General features: G+C 37.5%; 1 protein-coding gene and 1 long non-coding RNA gene across 6 annotated transcripts in view; one reads left to right on the top strand and one right to left on the bottom strand.

Moving 5' to 3' along the window:
* The window catches only part of LRRC4C (leucine rich repeat containing 4C), a 1,047,300-nt gene that overhangs the window by 842,760 nt on the left and 177,728 nt on the right, over nucleotides 1-26,812 (bottom strand). The gene's annotated exons all lie outside the window — the stretch shown is intronic.
* LOC119254530 (uncharacterized) overlaps nucleotides 1-26,812 on the top strand; it is a 56,857-nt gene that overhangs the window by 10,216 nt on the left and 19,829 nt on the right. The gene's annotated exons all lie outside the window — the stretch shown is intronic.

The following is a 26,812-nucleotide window of genomic DNA, read 5'->3' as shown; positions in this document are numbered from 1 at the left end:
GGATCCACCAGAGACAGAGTGGGGAACAGAACAGGCAGACTGACGAAATACACTGCTGAGGGGAGCAGCGGGCTAGTCAGGAGAGGTCTGCCACGCCATGTGGGACCCTCGCTGGCCCGCCGGGATTTAACTGGCACTGCAGAGGCTGCAGACAGCTTCACAACTCGTCGCTCAACCGCTTGCCCCATGAGGGGAGGCCCAGATGAGATACTGAAAGAGACTAGATTTAATCAGAAACCAAGAAAGGCAGGAGCCCCACAGACTGCATTCTTCTTAGTCATAAAATGGACAGCAGTCATTGTTTATTCAATTAGAAAAAGGGCAGGAGCTTAGGACATTGTTATCTCTTCTTTGAATGGGAAGAGTCAAAGCATTTGGGCAAGAACAAGAACATAAGCTTCTCTCAGACTTCATGGCCCTCACTGCCCTCAGACAAAGCAAGCTGCCTTTCTTTTCTTTTTTTTTTTTTTTTAAGTAATGGGACTAAACTTCTCAGGCTCGCAGAACCTTGACTGACCTCTAGTTCGCATTAGAAAGTGACAAGAGGCCTATTCTGGACCTATTGAGAAAAGCCAATCTGACCCTTTTGGGGAGAATGACCCCATAAGACCTATGTCATTGCTGTTCTCTCTGCTTCAACAGTGTTCCCCTGATTATCACACAACCTGCCCTTCTATTTACTAAGGTCTTTGCTCAAAAGTCATTTCTTCAGAAAGGTGAATTCTGGCTAGTTTATTAAAACGAATATACTCATCCATCTTTATCCACTTACCTTGCTTTGTTTTATTAGAAAACTTATACCCAACAATACCAATCACTTTAATTATTTGTGATTTCTCTCCCACCCCCCCTAAAATTTGTGTTCCATATGGATATGAACATTGTCCTTAATGATTTCATCCTGACTCCCACCTTGATTTTTTTCAAGATTTCTTTTCTTTTCTTTTTTTTTTTTTAAGAGATATATTTATTTATTTATACAAGCACTGAGTACAGTCAGAAGCACGGGAGGGTGAAAGAATTCACCAGCGCCAGAGCAGAGCAGAACAGACAGACTGATGAAATACACTGCTGAGGGGAGCAGCAGGCGTGGCAGGAGAGGTCTGCGCATCATGTGGGACTCTCGCCAGTGGCTGAGGATCGAACTAGCGCTGCAGAGGCTGCGGGCAGCTTTGCAGCCCAGAGATCAACTGCTGCCCCACCAGGGGAGGTCCGCAAGACTTTTTTTTCAATTCAAGTTCTATAGCAGTATGATACTAAGTTTCAGTTCATTGTTGGAAATTGATACTCTTTATAACTGAAAATATTTTATCATAGTACTTGGATCTGTTCCCTATTCTCATCCTATCTAGCTTTTACATTGTTTTTGTTTTGTTTTGTTTTTTCTTTTCTGACTGTGATCAACTCTCTCCCTGAATCCACCTGTTACAGAAATAGCCTTTACCCTGCAGGTTTGTTGAAAGGATTTATTAAGATAGTAATGCTGCAGTGGCCCTATAACAATAATTCTCATAGCTCTACCATGATCATGAAAAACAAAACAAAACAAAATGTCCAAGAAAGTACTTTTAGCCAGGAGAGCAATGTTTGCCTCAGGACATAAGACTTAAGAGTAGATTCACAGTCACCAGATCCTTTCCATTTTTTTCTTAGCTACTGCATCATCTACATTTTTTAAGATAATATTTGGAGTCTGTGTGAAGAGTTGGATTAGAAATAATAACCTCACAATCAGATTTCTTCTTTTTATTCAAAGCTCTTGTCACCTAGGGTTATGAGGGAGCTCTTGACAATACTCTCTGTATTTGTTCTTCCTTGATCATCTTTACTTCCTCTCTCTCTGGGGCATTCGTACTTAAGGCTCCATATTCTTGGATTGCTCCTCTTACTACTGCACAGCTTACACCCTCATACTGTGGGGTCTTCTATTGACGCCACCTTAGCAGTGAGCAAACAGCCATTTCTTCCATTCCCCATGCCATAATGCTCCCTCTCTATCCTCCCATTTTTTCCCTGCTTGACTTTATAACCATCTGAAGTACTGCACATCTATTAATTTGTTAGCTCCCAGGTTACCTATTCACAGAGCAGACAACACACCTCGTGAGGAGAGGAAATCCATTAACAGCTGTGACACCAGCTTCCAAGTCAGTGTTAGGATCTAAGGATGACTCAGCTACAGTTTGTTGAATGACTGAATGGTTGAAATAAATATTTATGTAATTATAACTGAAACCAAAACTGTAACAAATATGAACACCATCACTGTTGTCATAGTTGTCAATATGGTAGGAAGTTAGCTACTGAACACTCGTTATGAACATGATGGATTTACATGCACTGGCCTGAATATGCTAATGACAGACAGGACAGTATCTCCAAAGTCAGGTTATCTTTCCTCAGATAGACAGGGTTTAAAATTTTTTTCCATGAAATAAAGGTAAAAGTAGAAAGAAATATGAGGGAAAGGTAGAAACAAACTTGAAATGCTTTTATCTGATTCAGTGGTATGGTGGGTAAAAGAACAAAACAAAATGAAAACAATCCCAACCCAGGTAAGGACATTCATATGTAGGATGGAAAAATATATTAAACTAATGAACAGATATGCCTGCCAAAAAAGAAATACAAAAGCTAGAAACCCATATTTCCCATGTATTAATTGGGTGACTTCAACAAGGTATTTCATTGTCTTATATATCAAAGCACTCATTGACAATATGAAAATAAAGGTAGTGACCACCTTGTCATACTTTTGAAAAATGACAAAATGGGAGTGTTTATGTAATGGGTAGCGTAGTTCTTGAGTACATGTGATTAGTACTATTATTAAGTAATGTTTTTATACCACGTACTTTAAAACAGATGTGAGGAAATAGAAAGAAAAAATTTAAACTAGTAAAATGCAGATGAATAGGACTCATGGAGTGAAGGGTGATGAGGTAGATATCCAGCTGCCAGCTCTACAGTCATTCCCCTCTTATGCCTTTCTAATGGAGTCTAGAATTGGTGTGGCAGTGTGCCCGGCGCCACTTCCTAGGTCCCCCTATTAGAAGTAGCTATTTAATTAAACTCTATTCACTGGAATAGAAGTGGAATTTTCTAGATGTAACTTCTGGGAAAGCATTTTAAAAAATGAGGACTGGCTCATTTAGAATGTGACCTTTACCTCCTATCTTCCACCACCTTCTTCCTGGAACACTGACAGGCTACTTTGGAAATTCACCACCTCTCTAGTAACCATGGGTAAACCTCAAATATGGAAGCCAGGAACTATCAGAACGAGAGACAGAGAGACAGAATGAGCCTGGGTCTCTGCTGATAGCAAGAAATTGTCCCCTGATGCCTCTATAAGGGGGGCTTGGCTATTTTTTATTTCTACCTGTCATTCATAGCCAAACAGAATTAATATCTGTCTTTCATAGTCAAATAGAACTTAAGCTAGTAGAAGTCAGATAATTACCTCAAATAATGAAAGAATGAATCTAAGACAATCTATTGAAATTACATGTAACTGAGTTGTTAACTCCCCGGTAGCCATTAACAAGAAATAGTAAAAAAGGGACTGTGAAAGGTTTATAAAGCTCCCATGAACAAAATTAAAATAAATAAATGATGTCCAAATCAATGTACTGCTAAATCTATTCTAGTCATTAGCATCCAATGGGTACATTTTATGTGTTTTTATGTAAAGGGGATATATATTTTGATTTATATGTTTGATAGTTTTTTAAAGATAGAAATTGATGTTCATTTGTTTTTTTTTATAATGACCATTGACAAAAAGAAAAATGTTAAGTTTTATAACAAGACTATGAAAAAAAATTCCATGGAAAATGCAAGCACATATTGGCTTCTAGCTGGATAACCTGGTTTAGAATTAGAAATTAAAGATGCAGGAAAAAAAAACAGTTTATATGAATCTTGCACTCTTCCCAAATGAATCAGTGCAGGTTGGCTGTTCACTGAAGCTTAATTCCAGCAAAGTTAAGGTGAACATTGTTGTGATATGTCTGAAAAAGATTTTCAGTAAATAAAAGGTGGCCCACACACTTTCTATTTTGGGAATAAAGTGGCAAATATGGCCTTTCAGATATGAAAATTAAAGTGTTCACTCACAGAGGGTCACCCATGTATATCCCAAGGTGAACCCCTAGAATTTCGAGAGTTAGGACCAGCAGTTTAGCATCTACTCAAATGCTTTAATAAAATTGAGAAATCAGCTCTATAAAGCTTCAAGAAGACATTGTTCTATGTGATTTCAAGAGGAGGAACTACCATTTGCTCTTGATGACCACCCAAAAAAATGTTTATTAAGTATCTCTATTGTCATCTAAGGGTAGCACTGGGAAATTAATGCCCAGGTATAGAAAACTGAAATAAGGAGCAAGGGAATGTCAACTGTGTATACAAATGCTGTTCTGTTACTTAAGAAATGGAGATTTTTGCAAGGGAAAGAAATTTTCTTTTAAATATGGAAAGCAGGGGAATTCAGAATAGAAAATTCTGACAGAGACAGGGCAGCCTTAATTTACATGTCAGCTATAATATCCTCCTTACAAGACTATTTACTTGGTAACTCACTCGATGACATTCCTTAAACGAGTTACCGTAGCAACTGCCACATGACACATCCAGCTCCAAGACAGGGAGCATCTTCCTGCAAGAAACAAAGGTACCACCAGTGTCTCAGAGGAACATTAGCATTTTGAGAGAGGCTGATGGTGTGAAGTAAAGGTGTTGGCTCTGATTCGAGTGATTTTCAAATTTCTATATTCTAGTAGAGTGTCAAAGAGTACTTTCAATATTTCTTTCTCTCCTATTTATCACCTCATTGTCTTTTTTTTTAAATGTTAATTACCTAAATATTGGCTTTTAGTTAAAGATGCTAAAAGGCTTCTCACAAATCAAACCCTAGCTACCTTCATGTTTTATTTTCAAAAGAAATTCCTTCAAGGAGTTTAGATTCTGATTTAGTGTTTCTAGATAGTTTTTCACGGATCACCATTATTACTACCGTCCATCATTGCGTTGATTTGTTAAAAATGCGGATTATTTGGTTCCAACCCAGACCAATGGAGACATTATAATTGAGGAAAGATGTGCCCATATGTATTTTTCCTTGGCAAAACACTATTGGTGTGTTTTTTATAAGACATTTCCTTACCTCTTTCTTTGTGAATGCATTTCATCACATTGAATACCCTTATTTAACTCCAAGTGTATGAATATCAATAGTAACTTCTGGTGTAGTTCAACTATCACTATTTCTTTTTAAAAAATGTCCATTACCCACCAACAAATGACAAACTCCACTTTCTACCTCTCTAATTTCTACTTTATTTTAAATCCTGTATTAAGTGTTTTAATATACACACTAGGGACCACCTCTCTCTTTGCATTCCTATTGAATTTTGTGTGTTTTATTATAATTTAGTGAGGTCATTTCCATTCTGAGCCTATGACATCCCTTTCTCTGGTTAGAACCTCTGAGGATGGAGACAGAACCCAAGTGCCTGGAACATACAGATACCAACAAATGTTTGTTCATTAAACTGACCTGTACCCAGCAGTATTTAAAATAACAGCGTAAACTTTAGCACTGTTGAATGTGAAGCCATTTCAACTTCACAAGATGTATGAGGCAGTTAGTCTTAGTGTATATCGTTTATAGATGAGGAGACTCTACATTAGAAAGGTAAGACATCTGCCTTAGTTACACAACTAACAAGTTATAGATGAATATTTAAAAATTGTGGTGTCATAAAAACCCAAACATTAACTAGGTTTTATATTGCCTTTGCTTAAGAGACCATAAATTAATAATCCCTATTTTACTTTCTTTAATGAACTTGTAATAGGGGACTCCCTGGTGGCGTAGGGGTTAAAGTCTCAGTGCTATCAAGCTACTGCCAGCCACTGAGATATGAGTTCGATTCCCAGCCAGGAAGCTAACCCACATAACACAGCAGGCCTCTCCTGTCTTGCCCACTGCTCCCCTCAGCAGTATATTTTGGGTGATCTGCCTGTCCTGTCCCCACTCTGTCTCTGGTGAATCATCTCATGCCCCCCACCTCTGTCCTGTTCCCCAGTTCTTGTATGCATAACAAAATAAATCTTTAAATAAAGAAAGAAAGAACTTGGAATATAAATGTAGAACAGATGCATCACATCATAAGTATTCATCCTTAACAAGTGAAATCAACACCATGAATTTCTCTTTCTCCATACCTTTTACAATCTGATAATTATAGTATGGACATAAAAACAAGCAAAGCAATAGCACTCAACTGGATGATCTCAGACAAACTGTCTATTTTCTTGAAGCCATTTCCTTATCTATAAAAAAAGAGACTTGAATCACACAATATTAAGATAGTGAATCCCCAGCATATTTCTTGATCTAGTGAGTGAATGAAAAATTTGATACCTATTCTTGTTCTCACCTATTCAGTCAAACATCTCTATCTGTTGATGACTGTAGAACACAATTCTAATTGCTGGAATCCTCTTGATGATTTTTCAAACTTCAAAACCTCACATTCTACCCACTTTGACCTTGAAAAAAATGTGTTATATTCTTGTGAGAATGATTATTCTTTTATGTTAATAAAGGTCAGGTCATTAGTTTTAAAAAATCAAGTGTCAAAGCTTAAGCTATGAACATTTATTACTGCTTCAAAAATGTGTCCTTGAAATCAGTCTTGTGATGGCAAAACAAAAAAGAAAAATAGAAAACTTTAGTTTTTTGTATATCACGAGATTTGCAGACTATTAGGCTAAATTAGTTCCGGTTGCCTGAAGGATGTCTTAGGTAACTGCAGCAATTCCCAAGCATTACCACATCTAATTCTTGATGCTATGCTTTGAGGGAAATATAAAGAAATCAGAGAAATGCAGAGAGCCTCTATCACAATGCATGAGTAGAAAAGTCTGTGAGAAAGATCAATGGTATTAGAAACATACAGCTTGGAAAAAAAAAACACAAATTACTGAGCGGGAGATTTCTACTCTGCAAATCTTAAAGGAGAGCAAAAAAGAGAAAGAGGCTATTATTCTAATTATGTAATGGAAAGTTTTTTTTTTTTTTCCCCAAGTATTCCAGTTTATATACATGAGAATCTGCATTAAGCCAGACCATCTTTTCACTTCTGAGGAAATCTTGCATTAGAAGCCAAAAAAGGATTCCTCCTAAGCACTGTTTTGTATAAATGGACTCCTAATTGATGGAGGGCAGCCCTTTCTTTAAACTCAGAGGAGAAATACACCAAAAATTGGTCAAGACCTTAAGCTACCACAGTAAAATATGGAACTTCTGTTCTCTTTGAATTGGAAACAAGTCCACAAATGTGTGTGCTGAGACCCACGGTCTTGACTACACAATTATTGGGAGGGATGATTAAGGGGCCATTATGTTGCCGTGGAGAGCAGTAAACTAGAAATTGTGAAGAGTAAGTCTTTGCTGGGTTGTTTATTTTCTTGCTTTTCAAGTTGTCCATTTCTGTATAGCTCACTTGTTTAAGCTGTTCAATGGGGTTAGGGATTATCCCAAGTACTTAGTAGTGTTAAATGGTATCTCTTTTAAACAACAAATGGGAGAAATTTTTTTTTCCCCAAAATAAAGCATTGTTGAAATAACTATCTAATTAAAATAGATCTCTGCAGCTACCTAGGAAAAAGAGTCCAGCATTCAAATCTTTCAAGATTTGTTCCCAAATTGATCAATCTGTTCTTTAGAAGCAATAACCTTTGGTAAGTTTGCTCTTGACTGTAACCATAAAGTACATTGTGGGTCAAAGTTGATGTATAAGACAAAGCAGCAAGGAGGCAATAGAAATATATGGGAATTACCAAAAAGTGAATGAAAATATATGGGAATTATCAACCACCGATTTCATCAGGAATCAGGAATTTGAAGACCAAAAAAAAATAAAAAAATGATGACAGAACCACAGGGTTTGAGGAGTGAGACATAAAATCTGAGTAGTCTTGGGTATTCAAACCACTTTTACCCACACTTAACTTATGACTCTGAAAGAACCAAAACAATGGTGATGATGGTTAATTAGATTTTGCAGGACAACTGTGCAAGCATCATGTCTCTTTCTTTTCTTTCTTTCTCTCTTTCTTTCTTTCTTTCTTTCTTTCTTTCTTTCTTTCTTTCTTTCTTTCTTTCTTTCTTTCTTTCTTTCTTTCTTTCTTTCTTTCTTTCTTTCTTTCTTTCTTTCTTTCTCTCTTTCTTTCTCTCTTTCTTTCTTTTTCATCTCCAGCCCCATGGCGTGAGGCTCTTTCATTTTCTTTTTTTTTTTTTTTAAATATATATTTATTTATACAAGCACTGGATACAGTCAGAAGGGCAGGAGGGTGAGAGAATTCACCAGAGCCAGAGCAGGGAACAGAACAGGCAGAGTGAGGAAATACACTGCTGAGGGGAGCAGCGGGTGTGGCAGAAGAGGTCTGCTGCACCATGTGGGACCCTCGCCAGCTGCCAGGGATCGAACCAGCGCTGCAGAGGCTGCGGGAAGCTTCTCAGCCCAGCGCTCAACCGCTGTGCCACCAGGGGAGGCCCTAAGCATCATTTTTCTATTGTCAGCCCTCAAATGGATTTCATCACAACTTCATGCTTCCTTGTTTCCTTCATTCTAGCTGGTCTCTGGGGAGGATACTTCCAGAGGAAGACACGGTCCCTGTTTTCTCAGTTGTGTTCAGCGTGCCACAGTCACACTATCCGTACCCCCACCCCAAACTGCAGCCACTAAAGTGGTCTCTCCACACACCTCCTATCAAGTGAAGTGTGAATCTCTTCATCACCCCTTCTAGTTCAGTCTGTGTTGGTGTCTGAGGTGCAAGGAGTGCTTTAATTTCACCCTGACTGTGGGTGTATCCCAATTTCACACTGACTGTGGGTGTACTCCAGGTTAATTGTTCAGTGTTCCTCTCAGGGATGAAGCAAAGACCCTCCTCTATCACCATCTTGCTAGCATCATCTCTTGATATATTTTTTTTTCTTATCCATACCGATCACCTTAGATTCGGGGTTATAATCTCCAGTCTACAGACACTCACTTGGTCAGCTGAACCATAATGGAGGAAAGTCAAAGGATTTCAAGAGCTATACACAACCCACAAAACAAAATATCTGAAAGGTTAGATGCCCCATCTAATCAGAACTCTGGTATTCTGTATACTTACTGGTTAAGTTAAAAAATATAGTCAAATAATAGGAATTATCAATTATTAAACATCATATAAATAATAATGTTTATCATGTACAATGTTCACATTATATCAGTCTATCCATCTATCTAGTCTGTGATACTTTATCCTTAATCTTAAAAATCACTTAAAGATGAAGTAATGTACTATTAGTCCTATGTTAGACATGAGGTATTGGAACCAGCCTCTATTACATAACATGCTAGTTCCAGTTATGGAACCAAGTTATACCTGGTCTAGCATAAGCTGTTCTGTAGATCTTAATATACATATTTTCAAAATATTGATGCACTGTACTTACTTAATGCTATTTTTCATTATATGCAAAGCTAAATATGTTGGTGTTCTTATAAAATACTGAAGAAGTTTAACAATCAGTCTTCTGAAAGAGAAAAATAAATTGTTCATGTTTTTAGTAAACAAAGTATACTCTGTAAAATATTATGAGCCAATGCTAGCCTCAGAAAGTGTCTACTTTTAACTATCAAAGATTATGTCAAATCTCTTTGTCATTCTGCTTAGCTGTGTTTCTTAAACATCTCTGACCCTTTTATGTAAAATTATCCTTTAGCTTATGATTCAGTGATTCTTTAATATCCTGATACACAGGCACTTACAAAGCCACTCACCATAAAAAGAAGGAACAAAAACATAGCTCTTTACAATTATTTCGTCATTTTGCTCCTTTTAACAGTTTCCACATCCATTATCATGTTTAACCTAAAAGATAAACCATCAGAATAGAAACACATTTCAGGAAAGATTTTCATGTTGTTTTCCAGCCCAAGTTAAAGGATAAAATCACAGGTATAATTGCCATCTCAGGCAGCCGTTCTTACTGTTTACCAATAAACATTCTTTCCTTCCTAATGCTGAGAAGCCCATTTACAAGCTACTACACAATTTGCTGCTCATGTAAATGGTATCTCCCACTCTCTTCACACATTTATGTGCACCCGCATGATAAACCACTACCCAATGCATGTGACTTCTAAGAAGTCACCTTACAAGTCAGAGGGGACCTGTCTTTTGAACCCCTTTCTGTAACATGTTCCTCAGAGATGGGTGGGATGCCTGGAATTCGAACATGAATCTTGGATCAGAGGATTAACAGCACAGCCCACAGATGAGAGGACAGTGAGATGGGGAAATATATATATATACATAAATAAATAAAATATTATAACAGCAATGTCAGGTAGGTATTAGTATCTCCCTTTCACAAAGGAGGATATAAAGTTGCAATGATTTTAAGTGACAGAACACATATTAAAATTCAACATTTAGAATCACATTTCCTATTACAGGTCCAGATTGCTTCCTATTCAACAATGGCTCGTATAAATTTGCCTATTTACTAAGCTAAAGGGGACCTTATTTAATTAGGCACTCTCAGTTTATAGTCAGGTTATGAGAAGACAATGGATAATTCCACTAACAAGACCAAACAGGGTGTTTTTTTAAGAGTTCAGTATCCTTTCTTTCTTGTCAGCATGTTACTTTTAAGAACCTCTTCTTTCTACTACATTATAAAAAAGAAATGAATGCTTTTTCAAGTCGTAAGCAATCGCTGTCCTTAACTACCTGGAATCTTGTAAACCTGGATTTAAACAAACAGATAAATATGCAATATCTATTATGCCAGTTCTAATAGAAACAAAGTCCCATTTTATTGCTTATGGGCAATATATTTTTTTAAAAAAGTTTAACAAGTAACAGCTATTTCAGATGAAGTCAAAGAAAATGATAAAAAAAAAAAAAGGAGACTGAAGTCAGCTAACAAGCTAACATAGTTACTGATGCTGAAATAACAGTGAAGGTTTTGAATGAAGTTATGAAGCCAAAGGGCAATGGAGAGAATGAAGATAGTAATTTTATCAAGGGCAAGAAAACAGCAGAGGAGAAGGTCTCATACTGTTGGAATTATAAACTTGTCTTTCTGGTTTGGACTGAGTATTTTTTAACTGAAATTCTAAGATAATCCCCTTAATATTCTTTATTTTGCTTCTTATGCTTTAACAGTTCTCTGTCTTATTATTGGCTTGCTAAACTTTGATTGAAAATAAAATAATAGGACCTCTGAACTTTATCAACAATAACATTTAACATTTATTAAATTTTATTAAACACCTACAGCAGGCCAGCAGGTTGGACTACAACATATTGTTTAATTCTCATAGTCCCCATTAGAATCATAGTTTGGTTAGAGGAAAAAATTCCAGAATCACACTGACTGGTTTAAAGACTGTCTTCTGTCTTGTACTAGTTCTGAAATCTTACATAGTTTACTTATCTTTATTATGCTTTAGTTTCTAATCTACAAAATGATGATAAAATTAATATCCATTTAATGATTAACCATTAAGTTAGTAAATAAACACAAAAGATTTAAAAGAGTCCCTGAGCAGGATCTCACAAGTGTTTGCTACCATGCTCCATCATATTCTTCTTGTTACTTTTTTTTTAAATATTTTATTTTATTTATTTATACAAGCACTGGGTACAGTCAGAAGCACTGGGTACAGTCACAGGAGGGTGAGAGAATTCACCAGAGCCAGAGCAGAGAGCATAGCAGAGCAGGCTGACTTACGAAATACACTGCTGAGGGGAGCAGCGGGCAGCAGGAGAGGTCTGTGCGCCATGTGGGACCCTCGCCCGGTGGCCAGGGATTGAACAGGCATTGCAGAGGCTGTGGGCAGCTTCGTAACCAAGCGCTCAACCGCTGCGCCACCGGGGAGGCCCCTTCTTGTTACTTCTTATTCCCAGTTTACTGAGAAGAAACTGACAATTGCACACTTTACCCAATTAATAAAGGCAGGGGCAGTCTGAAAATCTAGGACTGTTTTTCTAAAGTCTGCCATCCTCCAAGATACCCCTTCTTGTCTCATTCTAATGGAATGGCATTGAATTTCAGAAGCATCTCTTAGAAAGTTCATTCCCTAACAATCTCATCCCTGAAATGCCAGTCTTTGCAAGCTTGGACATTCCCCTACCTGCGGGGTGAAAATGGGGTGATTCTTTTTCCTCCCATTACAGCCTCCATTACAATTGAAGTGGTGGGCACAACTACTGTCAAGCAGGCTGACTACATTATCAAAGGGCAATCGGATGTGAATCTGAGTTATTAGTGGCTTCATGATAACCACAAATTGAATACAATTTTTTTTTTCATCTTTGAAAAGAAAACCGTTAGTTTGGAATGACTAGAAACCCTTCCTTCTACTTGGCTTCAATGTCTTACTCCCTCCATTTAAAAAAAAAAAAAAATCATCCCAAGATGTCTACATGGCCTTTCAGGCCAAGGCAAAATCTTTTTCAAAAGATACCACCGAGGTGGTTACCAAATAAGAATCATTTGAGGCAAATTTTAATAAACTCTCCTCCTTTCTTCTTGCTTTTCAATGTCTACTTAAGAACAAACACAAAGTCAACTCCAGTGCTCTTTATAGTTCAAGTCCAATAAAAAGACATTAAAATTCCAATAAGCAATAATGTCCTTTTACTGCATTTTAGTACTTAAAAAGTAAGTGGTTCTAAGACCGCTGTGGCTGTTAGTACTTAAATGGCCAAATTATCTTAATTGTCTCAGAAGTGGTACTAAACTTTGAAAAAGAGAGAGTGCAAATGTGAGCAGGAGGGGAAAGTGCTATCATTATGCTCCCTTTTTAGTAGGAAACATTTGTTTGCATTTCAGTCAACAGCAAACCACTTCCTAGTAAATCAAAACCCAAAGAGAAGAGAGTGGCAAGCTGCATGGCATGAGCTACTCTTGGCTAAGTTGTAGTAAATTTAACTCGGTGGTGCTGAAAGCTGCTGTGCAGGATTATAAGTCCATTTGATTCCAATTGAATCAGTTTGAAGTTCCAAGCTGGCCCATTTTGAGGCTGAGGGACATTGCATTACAATGCACAAGACATATTTTTCTGCTTGGCAGAAAGCGCTTTGGATTCTTGCCTCATCTTCCTCACTAATATCCATAGCACTTATTTTTTTTCTGCTTTCTGTAAACTCCTGAAAAGAATTATCTGTCCTATGAGTTTGCCTGATCTTTTTCTCCATTCTCTTGGACCCAGCCTTGACAAACCTTTGCTCTCTGATTGCATACAAATAATCTTTTTGGATCATATTATCACTTGGAAATGCCTAAGGATCACGTCGAGTACTTGGTTCCTTGGTTAATGTGGCCTATTAGCAACAGTTGGGAGAATTACATCCTCTCTCCCTATTATGGGTTAGTCATCACCTGGTTTCCAGAATGGTCCTTTCTCATGATTATCCTCCTGCAATTGCTGCTCCTTCTCAGAGGTTGAGTCTGCCCCATGGTCCTAGCATGCATTTGATGAGTGTATCCCAGGACCCACCCACAGATGTCTTCTCCCCTTGTCTTGTAAACTTTTCCTAGGTGTTTTCATCCAATAACATGGCTTCAAGTTCTACCCATATGCTGATGAACGAATTAGCATTCCCAGGCTCAATCTCTCCCTTAGAATCCAGAGACTTTATTCAATGATTTTGACAGCTGGGGTAGTATAGTGACATACATCTGAGGAGGGATGAACTGATTCCTCAGTTCAGTATTATGAGTCAAGATGACCTCAATAAAGATAAGAAGATAAGAGAGCTAGGTAACTTTTCCAATTCAACTGACATCTTCTCCATCTTAATTATTGGCATTTCTATCCTACCAGACTAAACACCTGGCTTGGTCTTAAATACTCTTTGCCACCTTTCACTTTCAATCCATCAGAAAATACTACTAGGTTTTACATAATATATATATGAATCTGCCCACCTCTTATGACTGCCTCTGCCTGGCCCCCAGTTCAAGATGCTGTTGCCAGAGGCTCGTTTACTTGCAAGAGATTTCTAAGAGATCCCTTACTTTCCTCTAGGTTTTATTCAACAAATGGTTATCATCGCCATTCTCTGTAAAGCAAAGTCAAATCAAATCATCCCTCTATTCAAAACTTATCATTGCCTTTTTATCTTATTGAGAATGAGAGCCAAGTAATACAACAGGATTTCACAGTATCCTGGGAAATTTTTTCACTGCCCTCCTTCTGCTAGTTGCATGCTCAACACCTTAGGTCCAACCATGTCCTTACTGTTCCTTAAACAGCTCTAGCATGTTCTCTCTAAAGGCCTTGGCACTTGCTGTTCCCACTGCATGGAATGTTCTGTCCTCCGAGCATTCTTTAAACACTTCCATCAGGCCTTCTGCCATCTGTGTAAAGCTTCCCTAGCCCCTTCCCTATGAGTCCCTTTATCTTGCCTTGTTTTCCTTGGTGACACATTTTGCAATTATTTGTCACTAAGTATTTTTTTTTTTTTTTTGTTTTTTTTTTTTTTTTTTTTTTTATTTTTTTTTTAAATATTAAATTTTATTTTTATATTCCCCCATACAATTGCAAACGCCCCATTCTGACCCCAATCCTTCCCCTCCCGCCCCCCACCCCCCAAAAAGTGTCTCTGGTTCATAGTTTTTTGTTGATTTTGATTTTCACTTTCTTATATTCATTTTCCTGGTCCCTTATTTAAGTTTTCTAGATTCCTGCTATGAGTGAGACCATCCGGTATTTTTCTTTTTCTTTTTGGCTTATTTCGCTGAGCATGATCCCTTCCAGTGCCATCCATGTTGCTGCAAATTGCATGTGTTTATCTTTTTTGAATGCTGAGTAATATTCCATGGTATATATGCACCACATCTTCTTGATCCATTCATCTATTTTTGGGCATTTGGGTTGTTTCCAAAGCTTAGCTATTGTAAACAGTGCTGCTATAAACATAGGAGTGCAGGTGCTCTTTGGAATTGATGTTTCTGTGTCCTTTGGGTAAATACCTAGGAGTGGAATTGCTGGATCATATGGAAGCCCTATGTTTAGTAGGTCCAGAAATCTCCACACAGCTCTCCATAGTGGTTGGACCAGTTTGCACTCCCACCAACAGTGCACAAAAGCTGAAAGCAATTCCATTAAGATCTGGAACAAGACAAGGATGTCCACTCTCACCACTGCTTTTCAATATAATACTGGAAGTCCTAGCCAGAGCAATAAGACAAGAGAAAGACATCCAAGGAATCCAAATAGGAAAAGAAGAAGTCAAACTATCACTATTTGCAGACGATATGATAATATACATAGAGAACCCCAAAATCTCCACAGAAAAACTAATTCAACTCATCAATCAATTCAGTAAAGTGGCAGGATACAAAATCAACACGCAAAAGTCAGTAGCCTTCCTATACACAAACAATAAATCTGAAGAAGAAGAAATCAAAAAAACCACCCCTTTTATTATCGAAACAAAAAAAATCAAATATTTGGGAATAAATCTAACAAAAGAGGTAAAGGACCTATACAAAGAAAACTATAAAACACTGTTAAAAGAAGTAGAAGAAGACACAAAGAAATGGAAAGACATCCCCTGCTCATGGATTGGAAGAATAAACATTATTAAAATGGCCATCCTTCCAAAAGCAATATACAGATTCAATGCCATTCCAATCAAAATCTCAATGGCATTCTTCAAAGAAATAGAACAATTATTGATGAAATTTATATGGAATCACCAAAAACCCCGAATAGCCAAAGCTCTACTGAAAAAAAAAGAAGGAAATGGAGGCATCACACTCCCAGACTTCAAACTATACTACAAAGCCATAATCATCAAAACTGCATGGTACTGGAATAAGAACAGACATACAGACCAATGGAATCGAATAGAAAATCCAGAAATAAACCCACAGATTTATGGTCAACTAATCTTTGACAAAGGAGCAAAGACTATGCATTGGAGCAAAGAAAGTTTGTTCAATAAATGGTGCTGGGAAAACTGGGTCGCTACATGCAAAAGAATGAAGCTTGACCACTACCTCACACCATACACAAAAATCAACTCAAAATGGATTAAAGAACTAGACATAAGACCTGAAACCATAAAATACATAGAAGGAAATATAGGCGAAACACTACGGGATTTGCACATCAAAGACATCTTTACAGACACATCACCCAAAGCAGTGATAGTGAAGAGAACGATAAACAGCTGGGACTACATCAAATTCAAGAGCTTCTGCACAGCAAAAGAGACAATAACAAAAACAAAGAGAAACCCCACCAACTGGGAGAACATTTTTGCACCCAACACTAATGATAAAGGACTGATCACAAAAATCTGCAAAGAGCTGATGAGACCCAGCAACAACAAAGAAAATAATCCAGTCAAAAAATGGGCAGAAGAGCTAAAAAGAAACTTCTCTGAAGAGGAAATGCAAATGGCCAACAGACATATGAAAAAATGTTCAACATCACTTGTAATCAGGGAAATGCAAATCAAAACTACCATGAGATACCATCTCACACCAGTGAGAATGGCACATATTAAGTATCTTTCTTATTGAACTTGCACACAGTGTGGACATTCTTTTATTGTCCCATCATGCTGACTGCCCAGAACAGTACCTAGCACCTCAAAGGTTTTTTAATAAGCCCCAGATTTACTTAAATTGTAGTTATTTCACACTGATGGATAGAATAAAAAAAAAAAATGAAATTGTTCTCACCCGATTTAAAAAAAAATACCCAAAAAGACATTCAGAGTGACGAAGCCTGGGAGGCTCTAGAATTTCAAGTAAAATTTGTGAGGCAAAGTCAGCAGAGAGGACAGGTTACATCAGTCACACCCTGTGACACTATTCTGTGACATTTTGTAAAGGTCATGCATATTAGAAATAATTTTTTGACATCATAGAAAGTGAGTCCTGGTATAATAATTAGGAAATATTGATTTAGGAAATCTGATGGCTCAGGTTTTCGGAGATACAGGGACAGGGAGCCAAGAATCGCAGACTTCTGATGACTTGACATGTTTTTAACGTGCTTGAACTCATCTTTTGCTTGTGGGAAACCATGGGGTACACGCTCAGTATGTCTGGCTGAGTGTTGTGGTCTTACTAATGTTTTCCTATAACTATTAACATAAAACCACCTCAAATTAATATATCTGCTAAATTAAACTTGACGTGGTTCAAAATGCAAGCCAATCTGTTTTCAGTCCCACAATCACTCATCACTCTCATTTTATTAATTCTAGAGACAGAAGAAGCTTGAAATGCATTAACTTTGTTAAACCAAATCTAACTTTATGACTCAAATGTCAAGTCTTCACAGTTCAGCAAGTCCCTTTAAATATTCTAACTACAGCATTTCCTATATTACCTCTATAGACATTTATAGATCATTTTCTTTTTTTTTTTATTTTTTTACAGGAGAGAGTTGGGGAAATGTGCCAAATTTGATTCACTTCCACTGTACCTTTGAGCTTTTAATTTTACCTTATATTTAAACAAAACAATTTTAATCAAGATTTTTTGAGTCATTTCACAAAAGCATTTCAGTTACCCTTTGAGGAACAACTAGACATTTCTCCACTTTACAGTCACAAATTGACACAAATGTCTCAGAGGAGTAATGCATTTCCACCATAGGAAGGTTTCATTTCATGAGACGCAGCAAATCAGGATGCAAGTGAGGTAGTGCATGAACTTCCTTTTAAAAGTGCATGAACTTCCTTTTAAAAACCTTATCAGCAACATCAACTCCTTTTTTTCAAAGATTTATTTACTTATGCATACAAGAACTGAGGTGTAGGTCAGGTCGGAGGTACAGAGAGGAGAGAGGATTCCCCAGAGACAGAGTGGTGAGCAGAACAGGGAGATCCACTGAAATACACTGCTGAGGGAAGCAGCAGGCGAGGCAGGAGAGGTCTGCTGCACCATGTGGGTTAGCTCCCTGGCCAGGGATCTAACTCATGCTGCAGTAACTGTGGATGTCTTCATAGTGCCAAGACTTAATCTCTTGCTCCACCAGGGAGGCCCAACATCAAAATCTTTATGGTACAGCTCATGCCTGCACCCACCACCTGAGACCCTGATAATTCTACTTTTCTTCCCCTTACCAGTGACCATTCTTTGTTTTCCTATTCCTGGTTTCTAATAAGTCCTGTGGAAAAAGTGTGTCCATTAACATTGAAATATCTGTCCTGTTCCCCTTATCATTTATTCCTCCTTTTGTATTATTCCAAGCCATTTAGCACTCACAGCCTAATACAACTATTTTTGGAAACAATATCCTCAATAATATATAGCCAAATGTGCACGATCACATTTTGTAGGGAGCGATTAAGGACTGTGAAACAGCCTGAACTAATTTAGAGCCAACCTACCAGAATTGACTGACAAAAATGAGTATTAATTATCATGCCCTGCCTCCTTACTACAGCTGAGTTTAATTTTCATAGCCTTAATATTACCAAAATAACACACAAATGAATACACTCTGGTGGCCATATCATATGAAGATAAAGACTGAGCATTTGAGCAAATGTTGTAATTGTGTGCTGTTATGCTGTTCAGCTAACATTTGCCTCAAGTAGAAAAAAAAAAGATAATACAAGCTTTATATTTATAGGGTATCTGGTGATAATTATGACCATCATAGAGCACCGAAGAAAAATGCTTAGGGTAAGTGAACAAAGATGGATATATGCTTTGTGTATTTGTATGCTATGTGTTTATGGGGAAAGAATGAACAGAAATATAAAGAAATAAAAACAATGTTTCTTTTAGAGTTGTAGGATATCAAACAAAAACTGTACTGGATGGAGTAATTATGTAAGGCAGACTGACAGGAAAGCACTGTTGCAAAAGGGGAGAGTGATTCAATCAACTCCACTGAAACAAAAGTGCAGAGTATTTATAAGCACCTGAGTGAATGAATGAGAAAATCCTTGAAGACATAATGGGGAGCTTGAAGTTTTTTTGTTTTTTTTTTTAATTAAAAATAATGTAATACAGGGCCTCCCTGGTGGCGCAGCGGTTGAGCGCCGGGTTGCGAAGCTGCCCACAGCCTCTGCTGCACCAGTTAGATCCCCGGCTGCTCCCCAGCCACCAGAGGAGGGTCCCACATGGCACGCAGACCTCTCCTGCCGTGCCTGCTGCTGCCCTTAGCAGTGTACTTCGGTCCTTCTGCCTGCTCTGCTTCCGGCTCTGGCTCTGGTGAATTCTCTCACCCTCCCGCGCTTCTGACTGTACCCAGTGCTTGTATAAATAAATAAATAAAAATAAATCTTTTTAAAAAATAAAAATAATAAAAATAATGTAATACAGTTTAAACTGGTGTGCACAGCTCATTTACCTTCATTGCCTAACCTGAGGGCAGTGAGTGGCATTTCTCTCCTTGTTGTGATAACCAAGGAAAAGCCACCTGATCTATCAAACTTTCCATGTCACATATTTTTTTACTATATTATATATGTATTACATGTTATATTACAATATTATATAATTAATTACTATCCTTATTGGTGGGAGGTTGTGTGAGTAGTCCATACATGTTTGCTAACTGGCACTTTGGACATTAGCTTCTCACCATCCCTGGAGGCCCTATCTTTCTTGGTGAACCATTTCCAAAGGATGACTCATAAGTTCTTAGAAAGTCCTAGCTAGGTTGCCAATCTGGCAAGAAGTTAGGGAGAAGTGATACATCTAAAGGGTATCTAGAAAAAGAATTTAGAATTTCGAGTCCTCTGAAGTCAATGCTTTAAGAAGAGGAAGTCAAGGGCCTAGAATGAGGAAAAAATCTGCTGAAAATTTAGTCAAGTTAAGGGGAACATTACTGCTTTTGTGGTTAGGAATTATGGATTATATTTTTTACTGTCCTTTTTGGGTAACATTTTATTTCTATAAGAAAATCTAAAAAGCAACAAAAATTTAATAGATTCTGAACTGATCAAAATGTTCTTTGGGTAAAGCAATCCAGCTTATCACCCTGTGTCTATTTCTCAATAGCACCTTAGTGAACAAGTGAGAAAGTACTAGAAGACATTACTGGGGAGGTTGAAGTTGGGTTGTTGCTTTTTTTGTCATTGAAAATAATATAATACAGTTCAAATTGGTGTGTCCAGCTCGTTTCACCTCCTTCATTGCTAAAATTGAGGGCAGTGAGTGCCATTTTTCTAACAAAGTTGGTATCTAAAAAATTTCTATAACCCCACCTTTGGTTTCCTCATTCCTTGGCAAGGAAAAATATCAGATGGCTGGGTAGATAGCTCTGAGATACATTATAATCATTAAAATCAAGAAAAGGGACCACACAATTCTATTAGCTAATTCATTTTTACTTCCTCCCATTATCTTTGTTACTAAAATCTCAATTTTCATTGAGTAAATCTCCTCTGAAGAAGCTCCTGCCACTGTAAGTTAACTGTATTTCAACATGTACTTTTGAATAACATTTCTAGGAATGAAAGTTTTTCCAATACCAGAAGTGTTCTCAAATTAACACATCTTTTGCCCAGAAGCTTTTAGGTTAATCTACATTTTATCCCCCAAGAGGCAATGTGTTAACAGGATACAGGTGTTGACCAAGGAATAAAGAGCACTGATGTCTTACCCAAGATCCACAATAAAATAGGTATGTAGCTCTGACCAAGTCTTGTCACATCTCTGGGCAATTATCACAGTTCCAAATTAGTAAAATGAAAGAGTTAATATCCAAAACTGCTAAGATGCCATTCAAGCCTAGTATATTATGATCCTAAGATTCTACAATTTCTCATTATCACTTTGAAACAAAGGTAGTTTATTTTTTTTTCAAAAGTGGGGGAAAATATATAACTGTACCTCATAAGAGGTAAAAGAACAATACCAGCACCATTTTTAGAACAAAGATCACCACCCCAGAAAAAGCACTTATTAAAGCACTAAACACAAGGTTAGTTTTAATTTTCCTTAACTCCTTCATGGGAAGTTTATAGAAATGATCATATTGCCAAACATGAACTCTTAAATAAGCAGGTGAGTTTTTAAACGTCACTTGCATCTGTTTCCATAAGGATCACACAGTGCCCATCATGTTATGGGGAAAAACTGCAAGCTCCTAGGATATTCACCAGTGTCCATTTATCACAAAAATATATGTGAGAAGGTACCATGTTTTATAAATGCTTTGTAGTAACATGAAGTAATTGACAGCAACTTCAGTCATCTAAAGTGAAAAAGGAATGAAATAAAATGCATGGGAAACATTACTTATTTAGTTGGATTATTATGTATGGTTGGCATATAAAATGAAGAACCTCTTTCCAACAAATCCACAACTACCCCTCATCCCCCCATTTCCCAAAGTTAAGAATTAATATTCTGCATAGTGTTCAATCCTGACTTTAACCAATATTTACTTCTTAGGGAGAAAAATGTTTTCATAGCCTTGAAATCCTATATATCTTAGATCACACTTAAAATCTGGACAAACATAAATCCAAAAACCAAATCTGAATAAAATGGATTATGCATCTAAAAAGAAACATAACTTTTGTAATCTACCACAGAATCAGAACTGCTCAATTGTGAGAATTCATAGTTCCTAAATTATGCTCTAGCAGGTTATCCAAGGGTACCACAATATTCAGAAATTTGTATAAGGAAAAAAATTTCTTGCCCACTGAGATGAAAAAAAGCTGACAGTTACAAGTATGCAAGGTACACAGTGAACACAATTTATAATCCATTATTTTTTAATAATTTCTTATTTCGAAGACCACCCTTACCTAAGAAACAATGTCAAGAATTCTGGTACAGGGCTGTTTGGCACAGACATGCCTGAGAATTACTGTAGAAAAGAATGAAAATTTTACATGGCACAGAATTTTCATCAAAATGTGTGGTCTTGAGAATGCAAGGCCTCTTTTTCTAGAATTGCTTTTAGCCATTCTGGCTTTGCTTCAGCAGACTTTTGGCTATCAATAAAGCTTTTATCATCCAAGCTGCCAAATAAGACATACCAACCTATTGATTGCATCACAGCCTTCATTCTCCAAGTGGAAAAGCAAGATTATATGACATCTGAATCTGGAACATTTCAGAGCGTTAAAACAGTTGGGGTAAAGCTACACGGTGTTTAATAGGCATAGGAAACTGCTTACATTACTGAATATGATGCCAGGTCAGAATTAACCCATTAGAAACTAAATAAATAATACAAATGAAAATACTGTGTCATTCCCTGAAAGCCCTACAAAGTTTGGCATTCACCCCTCTCCAGTGTTCCAGAGAATATACTATCTGGATATCTGCCATATGGATGGAGCACAACACAGATGGATCTTCTCTTCCTGTTTGCAGAATTATATTACCCAAGTTATTTGCCTTTGACCTTCAGAAAGCCTCAAGCCTTTGTCAATGAAAATGGTACTTAAAACTAATTTTAAAACACTATCAACTAGTGAAAAAGGTATACTCTAGTGACCAGAGCTCAAAGACCTGCCTGTAGTAGAGATTTGAAAGAGAATGACCCCGGGGGGAAAGCTAATAGATCTTGGTTCATTTTTTTCAGGGACTACATCATGACCTAGACAAATTGTGGCATATTGAGACTTGATTGCTTAATGGATAATCCATTGACTTTTTAATCCCTATAAAGCCCTTTCTGTATTCATCTTTTGATTGCAGGCAGCATGTCATATGCCAGGCAAAATTGTTGTTCTAGCCAAAGATGAGATTATAAAAGAGAATATTAGGAGCACTGCAGCTATTCTTCCCACCCCCTACTGATATTTTATTGCTTCTCCTGATGCTCTGGAAACCCACGGGTAGAATGGAAAGGAAGGTTAGAACACATATTCTACAGCTTTGTTCAATCTCAGTGTGCAACTAATTAGGTGTCTGGGTCAGATGGAAATGCCTCCACTCTCTCGACTAGGCCATTCCAATCAATCAGTTCATTATTAGGAATCTGACTCCAGCAGCAAATACTATTTCTTCCCCTTTTCAAGAAACAGACTGCTTTGATAAAACCAAAGATACCTAACTGAAGGATGATCTTAGGGAAAAAAAGAAACAAAAGGGCAGTCTGTTTGGAATGACTTTCACAAGAAACAGAGAGAATCTTAAGTCCCAGGCACTGAACATGGTAAGATAGAGGATATAAAAAGAAATCCCAAATGCTAATTTAATAGAAAGTGGCTTGATTTTTTTAAAAGACTGGCTCTGCACAGTTGTTTCTTTATCCAAAGCATCCTCACCTTCCACAGAAACATGGTATCACAGCCAACCCCACTGCATGATTCAGTCATCTTGGATGATAACACAACTCAGAACTGTGCACAGAATAATCAATCAATTAATCAATGCAGGAAAATGAGCAAATATCACCCAGCAGGTTGCCACCCTAGGGGAAGCAACACACTATTGTTTTGACTCTATTAAAGTCTATCCAAATCAGTAAACCGATAAGTTTACTCATTCTACTAAAAGTGTGGGTAGAGCAAATGGTAATTACTTTGTTTATTCGACCATCTTGGTGTATCAGGACCCACCATGTTCTACAATATCCCATTTGTGCTGCTGCATTGAGTTACAAATCCGAAAATGGGGAAAGGATCCAATAAATTCAGAGATTAGGAAAAATCAGAGGATAGTATTTAATAAAACAATTACCAATGATCCATGCCAATTAGCCCATGCATACAAATTAAGCTTGCCCATGTCCATACAATAGAGAAACATTACATTAACATTAAAAATAACCACCTCTCCTACTGCTATGTATTGTTTCACATTGAGAGGAACTGGTGAAAAGTTGTTTAGGTCACCTTGAAAATTCACAATTTAAACCTACAGAATGTAAAATTTTACAGAATAGAAAACATTATGTAATAAGATAGACTAGAAATTGAAGTCAAAGAGAGAATTAGTGTAGTCATTCAGCCAGTTAGTAGAAGAGTATATAACTTCAGAGAACCTTCAGAACAAACAATTCTTGTTACCAAAACTCATGAGTATCCTGGGTTAATGAATAAAGGGATAGATACTTCAAAAATTGCAAGAGGTGGAGACCAATCTAAGAGGGATATTCATCATTGAATATCCAACAAACATGAACATTTAGGATGTATTTGGTACTTATTCTTGCAGTGGAGGTGTTGTGGATAAAATAGTCGCCTAGCACATGGAGTTTCCAATTCAGCTCAACCAACCCAGCAAATGAAAGAACACAATTGTATGCAATAAGGTTCAATCATTCCAAAAGGAAATAGAAATGAGAAATATAGAGACCATGAAAAGCAAATATACTATTAAGAATGTGGAGTGGTCATTAGAAACAAAAAAACAAAACTCAAAAGCCAGAGTCACCATGAAGCTGAGACTCAGTCACATTCCCCACAGGAGAGAGAGGGCACTGTCAACTTGGTAAATCTGAGAAGTTTTAATAAAAGAACTACTTACAAAGGCAAAGCCAGGTGAAAGGAAGTTACAACATATGATTCAGTACGCAATCTAAAAACACAAGAACACGAGTCATCTTTGAAACAAAAAAGTCCCAAGACAAGGACAGGACAGGTTTCCTGGAGAAAATTTTGCAAAATATTGCTGTTCTCATTGGCTAGTAATCAAGAAGTGACTCTTGGTCAGGACACCTGCTGTTATAAAAATCCTTGGTCGTATTTTATTTTTAGCCATTTCTGAGCAATCTCTCCACAGCTTATCAAGTTGGCTGCTATGGGGGAAAACAGGGGAGTTGCAGACCGAGAAGAAGAGTTATAGACTTTCAGACCAGTCCAATTTGACCTGTAACTGCGGAAACAGCTTCCATGAGATTCTCACCCTGGAGATGATCACGAGCCATGTGCAGCCAACTGCAGCTGACTGGTGTTCATGATCAGCAGCAGTAAATGGACTCTAGCCAAGTCCACTCACCTTGCTTTCTCATCCAATAAGGTTTAATTCCTTTGTTTCAAACCCCTTCCTTAAATCTATATACAGATCCCTAGTCCTGGCACCTCAGCCTGTTTTCTTATTCCCAGAGAGGTCTATTCAGAGCTCTTTCCTTTCTCATTGGCTAATCAGTGAACACTGACTCCTTACCTACCCTCAGTGGGGGCTGTGGAGTCCTCTCTTCAATCTTGACCAGCAGGTCTCCAGAGCCCTTTCCTGGGGCTGGGAGCAGGGATCCTCCAGTCCAACCCTCTTATCCCCAGCAGGGGGAGCAGGGGGCAGGAACTGGTTCCCTCCCAGTTAATAGGCCCATGTTGTTGGAGGGTGGGATGGGCTGAGGGGTGCCTGGAGCCCTCCCTTGTCTAGTCTTCCTTACATCTGTAGGGGATTTTAGAACATAGAATTCTCAAATGTAGTGACTATTGCTTTATCTCCACCTTGCTCTCCTTCCCTGTTTCCTGTCCATGGGGGTCGATATGGGAAAAGACAATAGGATGTCAGAGGGCAGGGGACCCCAGAGGTGGAGAATGGACCTGGGTAGATAGATACACAGAAGACAGTGAGCACCCGTGACAGGCTCTTTCCAAATGACTTTCTGGTGCTGCACCCAGGATTTTTTTTATGCCAGTATATTTACTGTTGCCACTTTCCTAAACCCATCTCATCCCTCATCTTCTCCATGAAACTGCACTCACCTCTCCTATGAAGTTAGCTTATCAAGACCTGCACTTCAAGACATGTGTGATACCTAAGTATTTCCTTTCTTCTAATCTGGAAATCAATTTGTTGATATTTCGGCAGTTAAAATGTAATACTCTTTCTGTAAGAAAAGGGAAGAGAAAGATGTAGGAGCTAGGTTAGAACACAGTTCTAAAATAAGACTTCTGGATGAGTAAGAAAAAGCTGAAAGAGTGACAAGAGAGAAAAAAAAAAACAGCAGTCAATATTAAAAAATGAACAATAGGACATGGATCTCAGCATATTTTGTTGAAATATGAAGTTTGTGGTTTAGTGGTGACTTTAACTGGAATATACAGATCCCCGCTCTTCTAGGCAATAATTTACAGGGTAATTAAGCCATGATGTATTAATACATTTTTCAGAAAAACATGTTGGGATATGGTTAGTATTTCAGTTACGGGAATGAAGCCAAAATGAATTGGTATCTACAAAAGAAAGACGCAGGAATATGTTGGCCTTCACCAGGTCTTTAAGAAACTGCCACCTGTCTCTTGGCTAGGTGAGGGAAATTGATGAATAAAACCCAACTTTAAAATGTTTTAGTATTACCCAATGATATAAGGAAAGCATCTGAACAGGGCATCCCAATATATCTTAAACTAATCTTTTAATTTCATCTAATTATTGTTTGTTGTGGTTGTTGTTAGTCATTTGAACCTGATAGAATATATAACCACTGAAGAAAAGAAAATGTTTGTATTCCAACTATAAGGAACTCCTTATAGAAGGAAATAATTCAGCAATTGTTGAATGAATGGAATTAAGGAGGACTGAAATTGACATAAAAATCAACTAGCTTCACTGTGATTAAATAGAACAAGCAAGTTTTAACTAATGAACAGCAATGTTAGAGTTCGCCTGTCAGATAAAGGAGTATGTCATTAGACTGGAAATTAGAATGCCTTGATGCTGGACTAAGTTTGTCTTTGGCTCATAAAATTTAGTTGTACTGGAAATGGCTGTTTTGATAATGTCTCCATTGCTTCTAGTTCAAATAATCTAGAAATTGAAATATTTCCAATCTTGGCTGGAGTTGTAAACAAAACAATAGGACCCCAAAATTGTAACCTCAGCATTTGTATA

The sequence above is a fragment of the Talpa occidentalis genome, unplaced genomic scaffold (genome assembly GCF_014898055.3).
Source record: "Talpa occidentalis isolate TD23 unplaced genomic scaffold, MPIMG_talOcc4v2.1 talOcc4.3, whole genome shotgun sequence".
NCBI lineage: Eukaryota > Metazoa > Chordata > Mammalia > Eulipotyphla > Talpidae > Talpa > Talpa occidentalis.
This window is presented reverse-complemented; position numbering and strand designations above follow the sequence as displayed.